The 19,983-nt window shown below is 33.3% G+C and overlaps 1 pseudogene; it reads right to left on the bottom strand.

The window, feature by feature from the left end:
- Positions 1-1,741: 1,741 nt before the first annotated feature.
- Positions 1,742-18,939, bottom strand: LOC100853003 (probable glutathione S-transferase; annotated as a pseudogene).
- Positions 18,940-19,983: the final 1,044 nt, after the last annotated feature.

Genomic DNA, 19,983 nt, shown 5'->3' on the forward strand with positions numbered 1-19,983 from the left:
CTTGAAATTCAGATCTTGGTAAGAAATTGATTTGAAGGTAGGCTACTACCAAAGTTTAATAAACCAAGGAAAATAGAATTCTTTTCACACTATTTCTCATGTTTGGATAATATGAAAAAAAAATAAAACATTATTATTTTTTTTAATTTTGTTTTTCTTTTGTTTTTCTCCTTTTTGACACTAATTAGTAGTCTCACATACATGGAATGCTCCCTACTAGATCATATATCCACATCAAAAGTTAGATTCATTAATCATAGAAAGAAAATTAGTAGCCTCACATAACACTTAAAACATTGTGAAAAGGTGAATCTCAATGATGGACTACACCTAGAGGGGGGAGGAGGGGGGTGAATAGGTGTTGTAGAACAATTTAAAAATTCTCCCAACAAAGATTACCTAACCTTAGACTATCTCAATGTTAAGAAACTTCTCTTCCAACAACTTTTCAACAAAGCATAACATCCACAAGCAAGAGTGAATGCATCAACACTCTCCCAATAATTTATAAATGCAAAACACATGCAAATGCTTCAACACTCAAAAATAAATCAAAAGAACAATCATCTCCTCAACTCATATCAATTGACTCCATGATATCATTAAACAAAATGAACATACAAAATATTAAAGATATTCCATGGATCATCACACTTATATCACCTCATATTTCTTCCATTCAACATGTATGCCCAAGTAATCAATGATATCAAAAACAGAAAATAAATCAAAGTGTAGAGTGAGAGAAATAGACAATGAACACCGGATTTTTAATGTGAAAAACCTCTAAAGAGATAAAAAAAAAACTACAGACCTATCACCAATTGAAAAACTCCATTATGAAGAATAAAAACTGAGTGCAAGGTTTTACCTAGCTCAAGCCAACCAATCCTTCCCAGACTACTTGACTAGTACCTTCACTTTCAGCTTCTCACCTTCTTCTTTCGGAGCACACTTGGAGTCCGCACCAAGCTCAATCACGACCTCTTCTTGAATCCACACAAGAAGAAAATGGGTTTTTGCACAAACCCAAATAGAATAAGAGATTGAGATATGAATGAAGGAATGAATCAACCCATTTATTGCTCAAGAAAATCCATTAAAAACTAGTTTGGAAAACATTAAGAGAAGTGGATTTTCTTTGCAATCAAAAACCCCAAATTAGGAAAACAAGATGAGAAAATGAAGAACACATGGAGTGGATGCTCTCTTCACGTTTTCTGCAGTCCCTGCCTAAAAAAATGAGAGAAGATTGTTTTTTTAAAATATAAAAAGAAGCCCTTAATCTAATGGCTAATATTTGATCTAAAAAAAATTAGTTGGATCGATCCACCCTTGCACCTAGATAGATCCAGAAACAGGGGAATAAAAGTCTTGCACCAAAAACCATTTCTCCCAACTTTCTAACATATTTAAATATTAAAAACCGAGTTGACTCACATTCAATCACCACACACTCAGCTACATACCTCGGCCTCTTAGCAAAGTCTTAGTCTTCAAAGTCAAGTAGTCCGAAAAGGAATTGGAAAGCCGAGTTAGGGGACACTTAGGAATTTTGTCCGGAATTGCCAACCCTAAACACTCACACATTCACAAGTCACTATCTCTATAATAAAACAAATAGAGTAATTAGAGTATTATTTTTTAAAGCTTTATCACACAGCTTTCTATGTAACAAGAAAGGAAGTATTTTGAAAACTTGGTACAAAGTCTCCATCCTCATAATTCGATTTGGAAGGGTTTATTGAATTAAACCCTCCCTAAAGCGTTTCACGTGTGCCCACAATTTGTGACGATCAGGAAGATTTTCATTGATCACTGGAACCTACTTAAAATTCTGAATCCATGCATGCAATCGAGGGAATGTGGTGGAAACCAGCAGTTTTGTGCCAACCAAATGCTATGTCCACCAGTCCTATAGCTTCCCCTCCAAAAAACTTCTTATCCCCAAGGCCTTTCTCTTCTATGATTTTCAGTATTTCCACTGTTTCTTTTATGGCCTTCTCTTGCTCTTCCCCAGCAGCAGATTTAAAGAGTTGAAAAAAAGTGGCACTCTAGAAGAAATTAGCAACATGTATATTTAGAATTGAATGCATGGTTGAAAACAAGAGTACGGTGATCTCAAATATGAATAAAAATTATAGTTATTAAATTAATTAAAAATAGGGGGAAAAAAAAAAGATTTAGAAAGTCTACAAGTTCTTTTCATTTTAATCATAGGTATTAATGGGAGATTTCAATTTGATTCCTCTTTCCTCTCCAAATTCCTTAATTCCAAACCTAGCTAGGGTGTGATAGCCAAACAGAATACAGCCAAGCTCCAGCTCTCCCAAACCAAACCAAACTGATCAAGAACTCAGCTCCCAGTTAGTTACAACAACCCAAGGAAGTTAGAACAACTGTATAGTAGAGTAGATTCAACTGGTATAAAAACCATGATGTTGCTATTATATTCAAGAGATGAAATGAAAAACACGGTTTTCAGTTCAGTTTCTATCATGGTATCAGAGCAGAACGAGCTCTTGAAAGAAGTCTTCTTGAAAAGATAAGCTTCAGGCTGCACAATACGCTCATCTCTCAAAAAACAAAAAAAAGATTTAAAAAGTCTACAAATTCTTTTCATTTTAATCATATGTATTAATGGGAGATTTCAATTTTAAAAAGTATCATGGCTAATTTTTGGATCACTTCAATAAATTTTTACAGATAGCTAATTAGAAATTCACTAATGAATACTTTCACAAATGACTGAAACCAAGAAATGGGCTATGAAAGCTAGATGGAGAGCTTTCATATATTTCAGTCTTGCAAAAGATTCGGAAATTAAATCATAAGAATTGATAATAAAAACAAGATTAGTGAGTTAAACCTACATTTGATTCTCCAAAATTGATCCAAAACCGAGCCATGGCTCTCTCATAAGCATCTGTCGGCAGCAGTACATTCTCTGGCCATGTTTCTTCGAATTATTCGAGGATTACAAGGGACTCGGCTACTGCTTTGTCACCATGAAGAAGCACCGGAATCTTCTTGTGAACTGGATTGTGGTATAACTGCAACTGGCTCTTGTTACCAAGGTCTTCCTCTATATACTCATAGTTTATGCCCTTGAGTTTTAGAGTCCAAATCACTCAGTAACCAAAAGGGCTTGCCCAAAACTCTAATAGCTTCCCTCATGCCATTGTTTTATAGTATGCCAGCTCAATTTGCAGGGCTATTAGTTTCAAATCTTTGAACTTGGAGGAAGATAGGACCCTTCTCTTCAACTAAGGATTTTCAGCCTGTGTAAGGAGGATTATTTTTCATGGCATGCCTAGTTTTATGGACTTCTTTTTGAAAGGGAGATATGAGAATTTTTTTGAAGATGACATCAATTTTTTTAAAAGGAGAAAGGAAAACATTTAAAAGGAATAAAGATATGAAATTTTTTGAAGATGACACCAATTCTTTTTTTAAGGAGAGGAGATTTTTTTTTTTTTTTTTTTTTAAAGGAATAGGAGATATGAATTTTTATTTTGGAAGATGGCGTCATTTTTTTTTAAGGAGAATGAGAATTTTTTGAAATAGAATATGAGTTTTTTGGAAGAGGATATCATAATTCTTTTTTAGAGGATATTTATTGTATATTGTTTCACGTTAATAAAGTTTTGATTTTTATTGAGTGCTTACAAAATTGTTAGGACTTATTTTTCTGGTTATTATGTAGTATCTCTGATTTTGTATATTGTTTCATGTTATTTAAGCTTTGAGTTCTATTGAATGCTTGTACTATTTATCTAATTTTATTAAAAATAAAATTTTGAAAAATTTTGGTTTAAGTTTTAAATTTTTGGATATTATTCATGAAATTAGAATTTTATTAAAAATCAAAATTTGAAAAGTTTTGTTTGAGTTTTAATTTTCTGGATATTATTATTCATTTCATTAGAGTTTTATTAAAAATCAAAGTTTGAAAAGTTTTGGTTTAATTTAATTTTCTTGATATTATTCATGTAATTAAAATCTTATTAAAAATCAAAATTTGAAAAGTTTAGCTTGAGTTTTAATTTTTTGGTACTATTTATTTCATTAAAATTTTATTAAAAGTCAAATTTTGAAAAGTTTAGTTTGAATTTGAATTTTTTAGATACTATTCATGTAATAAAATTTTTATTAAAAATCAAAATTTGAAAAGTTTAGTTTGAGTTTTAATTGTCTGGTATTATTCACTGCATGGGGAGTCTTCATGTAGTGGATAGTAGGTCAAAGACCCAAGCTTTGTCTTGTTGTTATTTATATAAGATACTGGAGTGTTCTCTCTAATAGAATGTTAAATCAATTTCAAAATTGGATTATAAGGGAGCCAATACTCCTATGAGCCTTAGTGTTCCTACTCTGAGCTCATATACCATGATGATACGGTTTGAAGGGAGGGTTGGTTTGACTCTAGGTTTATTCTTGTGCATAAGAGTGTTTTGGTAATTATACTAGGTTGCATAGGGGATAGTGAACAAGGTCTTTGGTTTGAGCTAATTGATTAATTAGATGACCCTAAGTGATTAATTAATCAATTAGAACTCGTTTTGGGCTAGATTAAGTGACCTAGGCCTTGATGGGCTTAAGTCACTTAAGCCTAATGGACAATCCTATAAATACCCCTTTATGGGTTAGGGTTTCATAATGACTTGTGGTGAGAGTTGTCTTCCAACCCTAGAGAGAAAGTTATAGCCTCCTCTTTTTCAAAACCCACACTTTTGAGTATTAAGATTGTGGTTTAAGTCATCGAGTAGAAGATCTTGGGTGTACAAGACCTCCTTGGATGAAGGCTTACAACACTTGGACGTGCATAGGTCGCGTGCATGGGATGCACATAGGCGTGTGCATGAGAAGTGCATGAGAAGTGCATGAGACATGCACAGGCCTTGTGCATAGGAATCGCATGGGATGCGCACGTGGGCAACAACATGAGGAACATCCATACATGTTCTTCACAGTAAGGAATTTATTTGGGAACATCCAGATCCGAGGATGAACACTTTTTATCTATATCTTTATTCTAATATGGTTTTTATAGCCATATGTTTTCACTATAATAGATTTAGAGAAGCTTAGAATAGTTTACATTCACCCTATGATATCTAGGGCATGAGAACAGAGTAATCTAGGGTTCCCAACACTAGTAACTCTATTTTAAGAGTGTTGATTTATCACATGGCCCATAAAAGTGAATACATGGACATTTATTTTTAATATGAATGAATGGATGCATGTTGATTTTTTTATTCTTTTTTCTCTTTCGATTAGGTTGTAAACTTCATAAGGAGTATAGAATTTTAAATTTCTCCGTAAAATATTTTTCTTTTAATGGATGAGTTGTAAGCTCCATTTTGAGAGCATAAGGGTTTGTATTCTTTGTAAAAGAATTTAACTTTGGTCTATCTATGGTGACCTAAAAAAGGGAATTAGAGCCCCTGATTCATTCAGGGGCATTCAGATAGAAAAAGTGAGTTTTTTTGAGAAAAAAAATTGAAAAAAAAAATGGAGAATCAAGCTCTCAACATAGTAGTCCAAGTGGTAACGCTCAAATGTTACAAATCACAACTTAAGCGTTTGAGTGCTCCTTTAGGTGTTTTGAGTACTCTTATTATGATAGCTATAATTTCTCCAACATGAGTTTTTTTTTCTTTTTTTTTTAAGGTTTTTCTATAATTTTAGATTTTTTTTTTCCCAATGTTTTTAGAATTGGACTGGTCATTGAATAAAAAAGATGACCAGTGGTCGAAGAACTATCGAACCGATGACGTCATAAATATATAATTTATATATTAATAAATAATAAATAAAAAAATAATATATATATATATATATATATATATATATATATATATATATATATATATATATATATAAATTAATAATCAATAATATTAATTATATCTTTGATAAAAGATAAAAACAATTAATATTTTGAATTTTATTAAATGAAATATGTATAACATTTAAATGTGAAAATATTCAAAATGAAAGGAAATCTGATTATCGGATTTTAACTAATTTTATAATTTTAGAAAATATTATATTATTTTTATTTAATATTATAAATCATTTTAGAAACAAATATATTTTTTCATTCGCCATTTTAATCAACAAGATGCATGCAGCCAAGTGGTGGTGTACATCTTTTGTTCAGCATACATCGAATGTGGATAAGTAAAAAAAGGCCCTTATATACCCAAAACTTACCCAAGTCACATATGCAGCACAGGAAACCAAGGTGTAGCCTATCCAACAGTGTTTGAATTGGGCTTTTATTTGGGCCTCATGGAATTAAAAAAGAGGGGAAGTTTGGGTTTTAGATTGGGTCCATTTTAATGAAAGAACAGTTGGGATTGAACCGTTCGGTTCATGTGAAACCGCCCAGTCCAGGTGGTTCATCGGTTCAACCACCGATTCGGACAGCTTGTTACCGATTCAATTAAAGGGAAGCATTTGTACCACACCAGTTCGGGAAATAACTATATGTTAAATCCCCAATGCAAGGAAAAGATCCAAGTGACCAGAATCTCCCTTTTTGTATAAGGAACTTGAGCCTAGTTGTCTCAGCTGATTCATGTCCTCTCAATTGTCCCTAACAGTGGTGCCATTTGATACGTGTCCAGCTGGTGTCCCTTGATTGTGGTCCTCATGGAGTAATCAACAAAATTTATAACCTATTACACCATGTACTAGGATAGCCTTAGCTAGCATAGCATAGTGGCTCTAGGGTCATTCACTGGGATGGGTTTTCACTTCACAATTGATATTAATTCCAAGTTGAATTGGTGCGTTTTCATTTCAAGGTTAGCTTTAAAAGAAAACATAATCTTTGGTGGAAAAAGGCCTAACAGTTTAACAAGGTGGACTGGACTAGAAAGTCCACCGGTCCAACCGATTGGAGTGCCAAATCGGTTCAGTTTTTAAAACAAGGTTTTTTTATTTCTCTAACTTAATTTTGGTTGCATGGGTATTTTGGTAAATTTTTGAATAAATTGGATTCTAAATATTTTTGCTACCAAAATTTGTGACAAGATGCCTAAGGGGGGAGGAATTATTTTAATTTTCCTTTTTTTATTCTTAAGCTTACATATATATATGGCATGTTGTGCATGAAAATTTGATTTTTAGTAATTTTGATAGAAATAAATTTCTTTGAAAATTAGATTTCAAAAGGATATTTTTATTAAATTGGAAAAGTAGTGACTAAAGAAAGAACTTTTTATCAAAATAAAATTTAAATAAAGAGAGAAAATTTTCATTTTATAAAATTATTTTGAAGGATTTTAAAATCCTTTTATTTAAAATTATTTTATAAGATTCCTGAAAAATAAAAGCTTTCTTTCTGGATAAGATACTCGCTATATTTTAATTTTCCATTTTTAGAAATTTTCTTATTTTGAGAATTTTCAATTAGAACAATAAATAATTTTGGAAAATTTCAAGATAGGCAATAATAAGATATTACTAAAAAGTTTTGGAAACTTAGTAATTTAATGAGCAATAAATTTCTAGAAAAATATTAATTTCAAGATAAGATATTTATTAAATTGGAGTGGTGTATGAGAAAGGATAATTTTATATAAATTGATTTTAAAAATTGAGAGCAATTTTTTTATCAAAATAATTTAGGATAAAATGCTGTTACAAAAACTTTATAATTTTCAAAGTTACATTCTCTTATCTCCCTTGTGTTTCTAATTACGAAATTAATAATTTTAAAATATTTTATAGAAGATAATTATTTATGAAGGGAATTACCAAGAAATTAAAAAGCTCTAATTAACTCAAAAGATAAAGTAGGCAAGGCCTTAGCAAAGCCCACAACCTTCATTATCAAGTCCACCTTGATTTTGTGTCATTGTCATCCCAACAGTGAGTTGGCTAAGCAATCAAAGGATATGAACTTTCCAATTGGCGAGACTAGATATGTTAGTAGAACAACCGCCTCAACAATGAATTTTTTTTTTTACCAATATTAATATGAAAGATAATAATCACACACTTAACTTAGAAGTAAAATGGTTGAATCAACCAATGTGGTCCCACTTACATAATTAAAGGTTAAATAAAAGGATATGTTGACCTTGCCTTAGAATTTTAAGATAGGAAGATCAATATGAAAGGGTCTCTACCTAGTAATAAGATCATGTCCAACCTAAGGTGGCATTGATACTTATGATTCTATGATATCTAGAAAAAGCTATGTAATCATAAGAGCTCTATATTTTGCTAAATTTATTATCTTGCTTTAGGGTTAATGCTTAGTATTTAATGCATGTTGTTTATTTTTGTTACATTAATCATGTCCTTTAATCCAATTACTCCCATTCTCACAACAAACAAATTACTTAAACATAATTATGTGAATTAAAAGAGATACTTTGATATAGTGCTTACATCAAAGGAGCTTAAATGGGTGTTTTAGGAATTTACTTTTATTGGAGTTGGGTTTAGGTGCCCAGATGGGCTGACCCAACCCTGTCTAATAAATGAGAAAATATGGGAGGAGTTTCTAGGAGTTTTAAAACTACCCAAAAAATGCCATTATTAAAAGATTTAAAAAAATGTTTTTTTCTCTTTTCTCTCTTTGTGAAAACTCTCTCGCTGAGAATTCTCTCTCTCCATGGAAAACCAAAGAGAGAAAGAGTATGTTTTCTTTCTTCCTGAAAATAAAGGCGAAGAAATACGTTTTCTTTTTTCCCTAGAAAACATAAGAAAGAATAATTTTTCTTCTAAAGAAACAAAAAGTTCTTTCTCTTAAAGTTATTCTTGTTTTCTCCGTGAAAACGAAGGTTAAGGCTCTCGTGTTGTGATAAAAGAATGGTTATCATATTTGTAGTTCCATTCACGACTTGAGGCGAGAAAATTAGTTAGTGAAACAACCAATCTGGGTCTTGGGTATTTCAGAAGGTAACTCAGAATTTTCTACCTTTTATTTATTTTATTTATTTTTTTGTTTTGTTTTAGAGAAAGAAGAATATTTTTTTTTAAACAAATGAACAAGGAATAAACTTTTTTTTCTAGTTGTGGTTTTAGAAAAACTAAAAAAATAAATAAACAACAAAATGGATAAATATGATTTTGGATATTGTTCCAAATTAATAATAATAATAATAAAAGCAATGTTCCGGAAACAAAAAATAAATAAATAAGGAAAAAATAAGAACCACTTGGAGAAAAAATAGGTGCAAAGTGCATCCACTACAGCAACCTTGGACAAATTGAAATGGACAATTAAAAGCCAAAAAAAAAAAAGACGAGCCACAATTTTTTGGTTATGGTTCCAGAAAAGCCTTTCTCCAAGACAAACAAAGGGGAACATTTTTCTGGAATTTTTTTTTTTTGAAAAAGTAATAATAATGCTAAACAAGTTAAATATGTTTTAGTTTACTAATTAACATCAAAGTTGAATTACTCTTGTTGGTTAGAACTCCTCTCATGCTCACTTCATACCCAACTTCGAGCTTTGAAGTCCTCATCATTCCTATTTCAAGTTTTTTGAGTTGAAGTCAAATTATGTTGATTTTTAGACTATAAAAAAATAAAATAAAAAATGAGGGTCTTAAATATGTTACCCATTAGAATAAATAAATAAAAATGGATGAGGGATTGCGTATGAAAAGGCTTGATCCCTGACCATAAGAGTAAGAGTCTTGCACTCTACCAACTAGGCTAGATGTTTTTTGTTTTCATAGAAAGACTATGATTATAGAAAATAACATCTAGAGTTATAAAAGACATTGTGAATAATCCTAATATTGTTGTTCCTTTTAGCTTCAAGAGAAAATATTAGTTCTTTTTCTACATGTTACTTTTTTATGCTTTATACATGAAATGTATATATCTTATATGCAAGATATGATATGAATATTTATTGTTTGATAAATGAGTATGTCTTTTATGTACATGCATGTCTTCAATTATTTTGTATATATTATTGATACATGCTAGTTGTATAATATTTTTTATGGAGTGAGAGGTTTTAGGCTAAAAAGAAATTTAAGTAATTTCTTGCCTAAAATTAGAAATACTTGAATAGATTATTTCTAATTTGTATATAGGATTTTATTGGGAACATAGTGAACTTTCGTTTCTATTGCAATTTAAGGTTATTACACATTAAAAGATGATTAGAGCAGGTAAAAACATCAATATCCATAAAACTACCACTTAATAAGATTGTGCAATATCTCTAAGTAGTTCAATATGTCAACTACAACTAGGAACATCATAGTAGAATTGAACAAGGATGAGAAACTAAATTACAATAACTACAAGGTTTGGTATTGCAAAGTTCAATATATCCTTGTTAAGCAAGAGACTCTTGATACACTAAATCATATCATGTAAGAACCTAAATAAGGAAACTTTGCTCAACATAGAAGAGATCAAGAGGCTTAAATGGCCTAGAAGAAAAAGAATTTTTTAGCTCGCATCACATTATTACACTATATGCAAGATGATCTCTTGATTAAGTATAAGGTTTACTAAACTGCTCATGAAATGTGGCAAGCTCTAAAGGAAAAGCATGGTGGACTTTCAATTATTAAGCTGTGAGAACTTGTAATGAAATTTGAAAATTACAAGATGCGATTGAACCATACAATGAAACAACATCTCAGGGCGATGAAGAGAATGATAAGAGAGCTTAAGGCATCTGGGCATGTCTTCACTGATAAGCAACAAGTTGAGGTGGTCATCAAATCTCCACCAAAGAGTTGGGAACATATGGTGGTGAATATGACACATAATGAGAGTGTCAAGACTTTTGATGATATAGTTCGTCATTTCGAATTGGAAACCAAGCAACTTATGGTTGCTAGGCCTAATAAACAAGCTCATGTAACTGAATCCAATTCTCACAAACTTCCGGCTCTAAGTGTAATAGAAAATTCTTTAAGAAGAATAAGATATCTAATGAGGCTTCAAAGAAAGGAAAGATTGAGACACACAAGAAGTTTAAGCGTACCAAGAAGGATAAAAGCAAGTTGAAATGTTATAACTATGGTAACAAAGGTCACTTTACTCGTGAATGTACTAAGTCAAAGTAGACTCAGTCCCTATTAATCGAACAACTAGAGGCCAAAGAGCATATGTAGAGTTTAGGCCAATTAGTTCTGATACTAGATGAATTTATGTAGGGAACAACTCCAAAGTTGAGGTCAAGAGTATTGGAACTTGAAAATTGGAGTTGCGTAAAGAATGTGTCCTATTCCTACATGATGTTATTTATATTCTGGATATTCGATGAAATTTGGTCTCTGTGTTAGTCCTTTTTGGTTTAGGTTTCAATTTGAGTTTTCATAATTCAATAATGGAGTTGTATTTGGGAACAACATAATATGGTTTTGGATTTATTTTGAATGGTTTTATAGTTCTTGACATTGATAAATGTGTGTTGTCTAATACTAATGATAGTTATTATTCATTGATGACTACTTCTAAAAATGCATGTGATAATGTGATCATACGGCATGCTAGACTTAGGCATATTGGACAAGAAAAAAATAAATAGACTAGCTAGAGAAAATCATTTTGGTCAATTCACTAAAGATTGATACACCAACTTGTGAATATTGTCTAACTGATAAAACTACAAGAAAACCATTTGGAAAAGGAACTAAAACTAAAACACCATTGCAATTAATCCATTTTTTACATTGGTGATCCTATGAGTGTTAGAGCAAGGCATGGAGCCTTGTACTTCATCACATTTATAGATGACTTTACTCATTATGGTCATGTTTATTTGATTTCTCATAAGTTAGAAACATTAGATTGTTTCAGCTGCTACATTAATTTAGTTGAGAATCAGTTGGACAAAAGGAATAAAACATAAAGAACAAATATGGGAAAAGAATATCTATTAGAACAATTTAAAGATTTAGACTCCACAACAAAATGTTGTTGCTAAGAGGAAGAAATAGAATGTTGTTACACATGGTTATGTCAATGGTGGCTCAAGCAAATCTTCTTATTTCATATTGAGGAGACACATTGTTGACTACTTCTCATGTACTTAACCAAGTACCCTCAAAGTTTGTTTCACCTACTCTATATGAGTTTTCGAATAACCGAAAGCCTGATCCTAGCAATTTGCGACCTTGGGGGTCGATGGCTTATGTTCACAATCCTTCTCATAAATATGGAAAATTAGGTCATAGAGGGACGAAATGTGTATTTATAAGATACAGTGAACACTCCAAAGGGTATGTGTTCATAGGTGAGTATGAAGATGGAAATTAGAATCACGAGATGTCAAGTTCTTAAAGGATGATTTCCCACGTACGGGTGAGATTGATAGGGATTTACATCTTTATGAAATGATGGATCTCGATATAAGATCCGTACCCAAACAAATTGATGGTTGAATCAAGTGGGAGTGAACTAGTACTCGTAGCAAGTATAGTAAAAGAGTCGATGTTGAGAAAAAGTTCTCAATAAATTATTCCTCCACAACGATTTGAGATTGAAGGGGAAATTCATATTGTCACTCAATATGATGATGTTGAGCCTAATTTGGTTCAAGAGACTCTTACTTGTCCAAGTAAGGATGAATGGAGAAAAACAATGGAAGAGGAATTGGAGTTGATGCAAAAGAATCAAGTCTAGGGCTTGGTTGATTTGCCTTTAGATTGAAAAGCTATTGGGAACAAATGAGTTCTTAAAATAAAACAAAAGACAGATGGATCCATTGAAAATTATAAAGCTCAATTAATGACTAAAGGGCATACCCAACAAGAGGGTATATAGACTACGAGGAAACCATCTCTTTAGTAGTTAGGTTTGCCTCAATTCACCTCATTCTAGCTATAATAGCTCATATGGATTTAAAGCTACACCAAATAGATGCTAAGACAACTTTCCTTAATGGAGAGTTGAATGAAGAAATCTATATGGAACAACTAGTGGATTTCATTATCCAAGGCTAAGAGCACAAAGTGTGCAAGTTAAATTGATTGATTTATGGCCTTAAACAATCATCTAGGTAGTGGTACTTAAGATTTCATTGTGCAATAACTTCATATGTTTTCACAATGATTTATGAAGACCACTGTGTTTATATTAAGCAAAATAAAGAAATTTTTTTTATTATCTTTATACATGAATGATATACTTATAGCTAGAAATGATTTGGAGTTTGTTTAAACCATTTAATGATTTTTGTCATCTACTTCTGAGATGAAAGATATGGGAGAAGCATCTTATATTCTTAGAGTAAAGATCCATAGAGATCGTTCTCATAAACTAGTCGTTCTTTCACAAGAATACTATATTAAGAATATCCTTGAATGATTTAATGTGCAAGATTGCAATTCCATTGACACTCCTTTTGCAAGAGGTGAAAACCTAAGTAAATAAATGGGTCCAAAGACTCCAAAAGAAAAGAAAAAAAATAACTAATGTTCCCTACTCTAGTGTTATTGGGAGTCTAATGTATGCTACGATGTGTACAAGACTACATATATCTATTATGTTGTTAGGATGGTGAGTCGTTACCAAGAAAATCCTAGAATGATGCTTTGGAAAATAGTATAGAGAATTCTTCGGTATCTAATAGGCATGTGAACTATTCTTTTTGTTATCTAGGCAAAGAAATGCGCTTGTGGGTTATTCACATATTGTTTGGGCAGATGATCTAGATGAGCACAAATCAACATCTAGATACACATTCTTGCTTAATAATGGTGTCAAATTATGGAAAAGCAAGAAACAAACTTGTATAGCTTTATCAACCATGGAAGCTGAATTTATTGTTTGTTCAACTGTAATATAAGAAGTCGTATGATTGAAAAGTTTTTTTGCAAAGCTTGGGAATAGTCAATGATGTTCTTAAGCCAATGACAGTCTAAAGTGACGGTCAATTTGTGACTATTTATGTAAATGATCTGAAATATCATAGAAAAACTAAACATCTAGATACCAAGAATAATTTTAAAAGAGATGTTATTGCATGAGGAGGAAATGATCCTGAATATTTACCTACATGTAAAATGGTTGTTGATCTATTCATGAAATCCATTCTAAGGAACATATTTTCTATACATGTAAAGTCATTAGGACTATGTAGGTTATGATCTATGTGGATCATATGTCATGGATTATTATTGATTGGATATATGATGCTTTATATATGTTAAAATGATATGAGTATTTGTTATTCATATAATTGAATGTGTAATTGGTACTTACATATATATATGTATGTCAACAAGTTGAGGTTAACTCTCTCACATGAGCAATTGCCCCAATCAATATGTTTATGAGTTGGGATGAGACAATATATTAATGATGACGAATGAGTGAATAGTATACAAAAGATTATGAGTGTTGTCTTGATTAATTATTAAGATGAGGTCTATAATAAATGAAATCTTGACTGAATGTAATCGCCCACAATTATATTTACCTGTTTGAACCGGACTTGAGTTTTATCATAAAAGGTTTAAAGAGAACAATAGACGCAAAACGCAAACAATCTACTGGTGTGAAGCTCTTAATTAAGGTCCATATGGTGGTAGTTTGACATACACTCTCTAAGTGGAGAGAAACCACCATAACATGTATTTCATACTACATGTATTTGAATGTGACTAATAAGGGAAGTGAGTGATTAATCTTTGCATCTTCACTGTGTGAGATCCTTAGGGCTTATTACAATTATAATAGCCCATTATTGTACTCTTTGTACTTTTGACTATGTTTTGAGGTGACAAATTAATGTTGCTACTTTGGTATGTTTTCGATGGAAATGAAATAATTTATCCTTATGGGACATATTGGGCAAACAATTAATTTGGATCTAAAAGACATGAGCTCAAAAGGAAGCCTTTTTTCTAGTTACATTGAAAGATGGTACCCTTCTTTTAAAGAAGAAATGTCTTTTATACTCAAAGATTGTCTTTATATTCCTAACTATAGAAATAATTTGATTTCACTTTCTAGTTTAAATAAATGTGACTTTTTGGTTTCTTTTAATAAAGACATTATTAGAAAGAATGTTGTATTGTGAATAATGGCACTGGCGTGAGAAGAAATCGTGCATCATCAACTTTAGCACCATATTACAATTGAGATCATGCACAACAAAAGTTCACTACAACTTAAAAAAATATCCTATAATTAAAGTTGTTTTTTTTTTTATTGATCATAAGAATGAACATGAGTACATTTTTAATATGGCTAGATTTTAACATGCAAGAAAATCTAGATGTGGATGTATCCATGATTTTACTTGGTTGGCTAATAAAACTTCAAGGTCCCTCGCAAATTAAAAGAATTTAATTTTTATTTATGCCTTATTTTTTGCGAATGCATTCCTAATTGATTAGATAAGGGTTTAAATTTCATTATCTTTATTTGAATATTATGAACACACTAGTTAATTTATTGGTCATTTCTAGAATAGCATAATTTACCTAATGAGCATAGAAAAGATGTTATAATATACGCATTATGTGAACATCAATAGTCATATTTTGGTTGTTCACTTATGATCCCTGTTTTTCTCTACTTGTAAGTTGAGACTTATATATAAGAATAGCTCATCCAATGTGTTTCTAAATACTCACACTCAAATGAGGACTTATTTTTATTGTCTTTAGGAATTTCTACCTAAAAGTGGTCATAAAATGCAAGGTTTCAATTTTATAGATATTTTCATAATAATCATATTATAAACAATCAATAAAAGTTAGTTTCATGTATGAAATCATATATTAACAAAATATAAAAAATACTTAAATCATCTTTCCAAAATATTCAAATAATAAGGTGACTAAAGAATTTAAATATACTTATAATTCACATAAACATGTATACATCCATTACTTGTGAATTAAAGAATGAATTCCATAAAGGTTTTAATCAAGCAAAATCAGTACCATAATTTTGTCTTTAACTCGTTGTAATAGACAGGGACATATACCTCTCTCAAAACATTTGAAATGAAAATTTTGAAATCACGATGTTCTTCTTCTTTTGAATTTGATTGCTTGTTCTTAATTTGACATTCTCTTTCCCTTTGAGATTAAAAACAAACAAACAAACAAACAAACAAACAAACGGAGTAACAAATTAAAAAGAGTGTCAATTCAACTCAATTAGAGTCTATTCAAAATTGGAAATTTCCTTGCAGCAACTAACTAGCTTGAATGAATAAGGATGTATGGGTTGATCAATTGAGCTTTGGGCCTTTGAATAATGATATCAAATTTTCACTTTCAATTGCTTGAGACATTCCACTTGGATATCAATCAAACCCAAGGTTAAGACATTAAATTATGTAATTTTCTATAATAAGATAGTTTTAGAAAATGTTTAATGCTTCAAAAGTAATAACTTATGAAATAAAGAATCAATCACAACATAAGCTTTAGTTAACAAATACAATGCCATGATTTTATATTTTCGCTCATTTGAAATACGTAGGAACCCAGGGTTATCAATCAAACCCAGGTTTAAGACATTAAATTATGTAATTTTCTATAATAAGCTAGTTTCACAAAATGTTTAATGCTTCAAAAGTAATAACTTATGGAATAAAGAATCAATCCCAACATAAGCTTTAGTTAACAAATGCAATGCCATAATTTTATATTTTTGCTCATTTGAAATACATAGGAACAAATACCAACATGCATCTTAAAGTAATCCAAAACAAAATACTTGAAATTGAAATATTCTTTCCCATTTTAAAGGAGATTCTATCTCTTTACACCAAGAATTATGAATAGAGCAAAAGTGTGAGTTTAAATTGGCATCACTTTAATCAAAATCTCAAATTGGGTTGAAGTATTTGACTTGCCTTGATTAATAAGGGCATCCGCATCCATGGCTTAACCAATAGGGGCTGGGCATTTGACATTATGTATTTAGCAGCTTGGAATGTCCCATCAAAGCTTGATGTGTACTAACTTTTCCAACAAAATGTTTAATCTGCAAAAAAATTAACAATGCAATCAAGCTTGTCCTACAAATGCCTTAAAACAAGTTCCAATAAAAATGGGTTTTGAAAAAAAAAAATTAAAAATTAAAATTCAGCCCCTTGGAATCAGCAAGGCATATATAATAGAAACTAAGAAAAGGAGGGTGGCTTAATTACCAAAAAGTTGAGATAAATGTTTGGTCAACATCAACAATTCTCTTACTTGAAATTAGTGTCTTGTGCAGCATATCCAATGAACAAATTTGCAAAGAAGCTCCAGCCATCTATGCATATGGTCCATTTCATGGTCTTGGGCATCAACACCATTATCATCAATATTCAGGGTGGTGCCATCACAGCTTCTCTCCATTCATTTGAGTGATATCCCTCGGGAATATTTGACTTAGGATAATATATCAAGCACCCTTGACTTGATGCATCTTCATCATAGCAGAATTCACAAAATTGATGAGACTGACAGGAAAAATAGGCACTGTCATCATCGAAATTCAATTTACAGTTGAAATCCCTATGTGGTGTGGTCTCAATCTCAAGTGGAACATAAGGAGAGCACAGAACAAAGCCCAAGAAGTCATCATTTTCATACCAACTCCAGGGAAGTTTCATTGTTGTAGGGACCCCTCCCTCTGGGAAACACGTGGCACGCATCTCACAATGACACGTGGCACGTGTCATCAGCTGGACCATCATCATCCGGATCCCCCTAAGGATGCGTATTATACAGTTCTCCTATCCGGACCGCCTCAAGGAAAGGCAAATGACGTTTCAGCTTCTCCTATCCAAGGAAGAGCAAACGACGCTGACAGATCATAGACATCCGGACAACCTTCATAACACATTCGCTCCACAATACATCCGGATAATCAGCATGTGACATCCGGATATAATCGTCCGGCTCATCAATTAAAGTAAAGCGAGTCTTACACGCTATCACAACAAACAGCCATGGCCCACATCCTATCATCTGCAAAGTGAGAAGACAAGATGAGGTGACAGCAAGTCACTTCCCACGATCAATTTTACGTGATCACTTCCCACGATCTCTGACAGCCGCATCACCTACCATGGTTTCTGACAGCCGCTCGTAGGGTGATGATGCTCATACTGACGCCTATTATCATCATAACAACATAAAATATCTCCTCACCATTAATGAGGAGGACAGTACCCCTAAAGCTGTATATATAAGCCTTCACATGAAGAAGAAGGGAATCCCCCTGGTAACCTCCTAATACCTGGTAAAGGGCCAACTGATTTATATCTCTCTCTGACCATGGCTAACAAAACCATCGGAGGGTGCGTCCGGACACCCTGTCCGGATGCCTTCTTGCAGGTATAACGACTGGATCAAGAACCTTTATGAGTTGAAATCACGTGTCCATCCATCTGGCAACTACGTGGATCATCAAAGACGCGAGGTATCAACATTGGCGCCGTCTGTGGGAACTTTTTACTTTGATTCAGTCACTAAAAAAGATGGCCACACCTTCCCAAAGCCGTTCATCTGGTAGGGGAGAGGATGATAATTTTGAATGGCGCCTAGCCATCGAAAGGAGACAGTTGGCAAGCGAAAGACAGCTAAAAGCTCTCCTCCAGGAGACAGAAAGATTGAGAGAAGAAAACGCGGTGTTACGCATCCAGGCTTCAACATCAGGGCCTCCTCGACGTCAGCGTTCGAGGAGCCAAGTAGCAAACTCAAGGCCTCAACAAGAACCAGAGTCAATATATCCTGGGACAACAGGAGCTATCCCAGGAGCATGCAACGTAAGACCTCATGAGCCACGCACGCCTATGCCTCGAGCTCCCCGTGAGGAAAGCTCAGACTCTACTCATTTTTCAGCGAAGAGACAACGTGATAAAAAATCCCAATTGTCAAATTCGATGCGCGCAAGACTAGGCCCACAAGAGCCTGGAAGATCAAGGCCACCAATGGCCACAACTTGGGCACCACGCCCTGACCCCATGGCCACCCCCATGGTGCAAAACGTTTACCCGCATCGTGACCCCGTAGTCACCCCCGTAATGCGGAACGTTCATTCGCACCCAACAGAACAGCCAACTGGGAGAAACATCCCAAACGGGCCACCCATTGGCTCCATCAGCAAAAGGCTGGATGACATGCTCTCCACGCCTTTCTGCTCTCATATCATTAATTACGAGCCCCCAAGGGGATTCCTCGTACCAAAATTTTCCACATACGATGGAACCAATGATCCCTTCGATCACATCATGCATTATCGACAACTCATGACGCTCGATATTAGCAACGATGCACTACTATGCAAAGTATTTCCCGCCAGCCTACAAGGACAGGCCCTTTCATGGTTTCATCGCCTACCGCCCAACTTCGTTGGCAATTTCAGGGACCTGTCCGAAGCTTTCGTGGGACAATACCTGTGCTCCGCTCGACACAAGCAAAATATCAGCACCTTGCAAAACATAAAAATGCAAGATAATGAATCCTTGAGGGAATTTGTGAAGCGGTTTGGCCAAGCCGTACTTCAAGTGGAAGCTTGCAGTATGGATGCTGTCCTATAGATCTTCAAACGAAGCATCTGTCCAGGCACTCCATTTTTCGAATCACTGGCTAAAAAGCCTCCTACTACGATGGATGACTTATTCAGACGAGCCAACAAATATTCAATGCTCGAAGATGACGTACGTGCAGCCACCCAACAAGTTTTGGTTGCCGGAAGGCCGTCTAGAAGTAATTCGGAGAGAAATACTAAACCTCCGGATCGGCCAAAATCGTTTGACCGAAGGCAGGAAGGGCCAAGTCGCCCGAAAATGCCTCCTCTCACACCTCTTTCTATATCATATGAGAAGTTTCTCCCGATGATCCAGGACTTGTCCAACTTCAAGTGGCCTAGACCCATTGGAACGGACCCATCCACAAGGGATCGTAGTAGGAGATGTGCCTTCCACAAAGATCATGGCCATACAACAGAGACATGCCGATCTTTCCAGTATCTGGTCGAAAGGCTCATAAAAGCAGGGCATTTGAAGCAATACCTCCGATT

This window comes from Vitis vinifera, chromosome 5 (assembly GCF_030704535.1).
Source record: "Vitis vinifera cultivar Pinot Noir 40024 chromosome 5, ASM3070453v1".
Taxonomy (NCBI): domain Eukaryota; kingdom Viridiplantae; phylum Streptophyta; class Magnoliopsida; order Vitales; family Vitaceae; genus Vitis; species Vitis vinifera.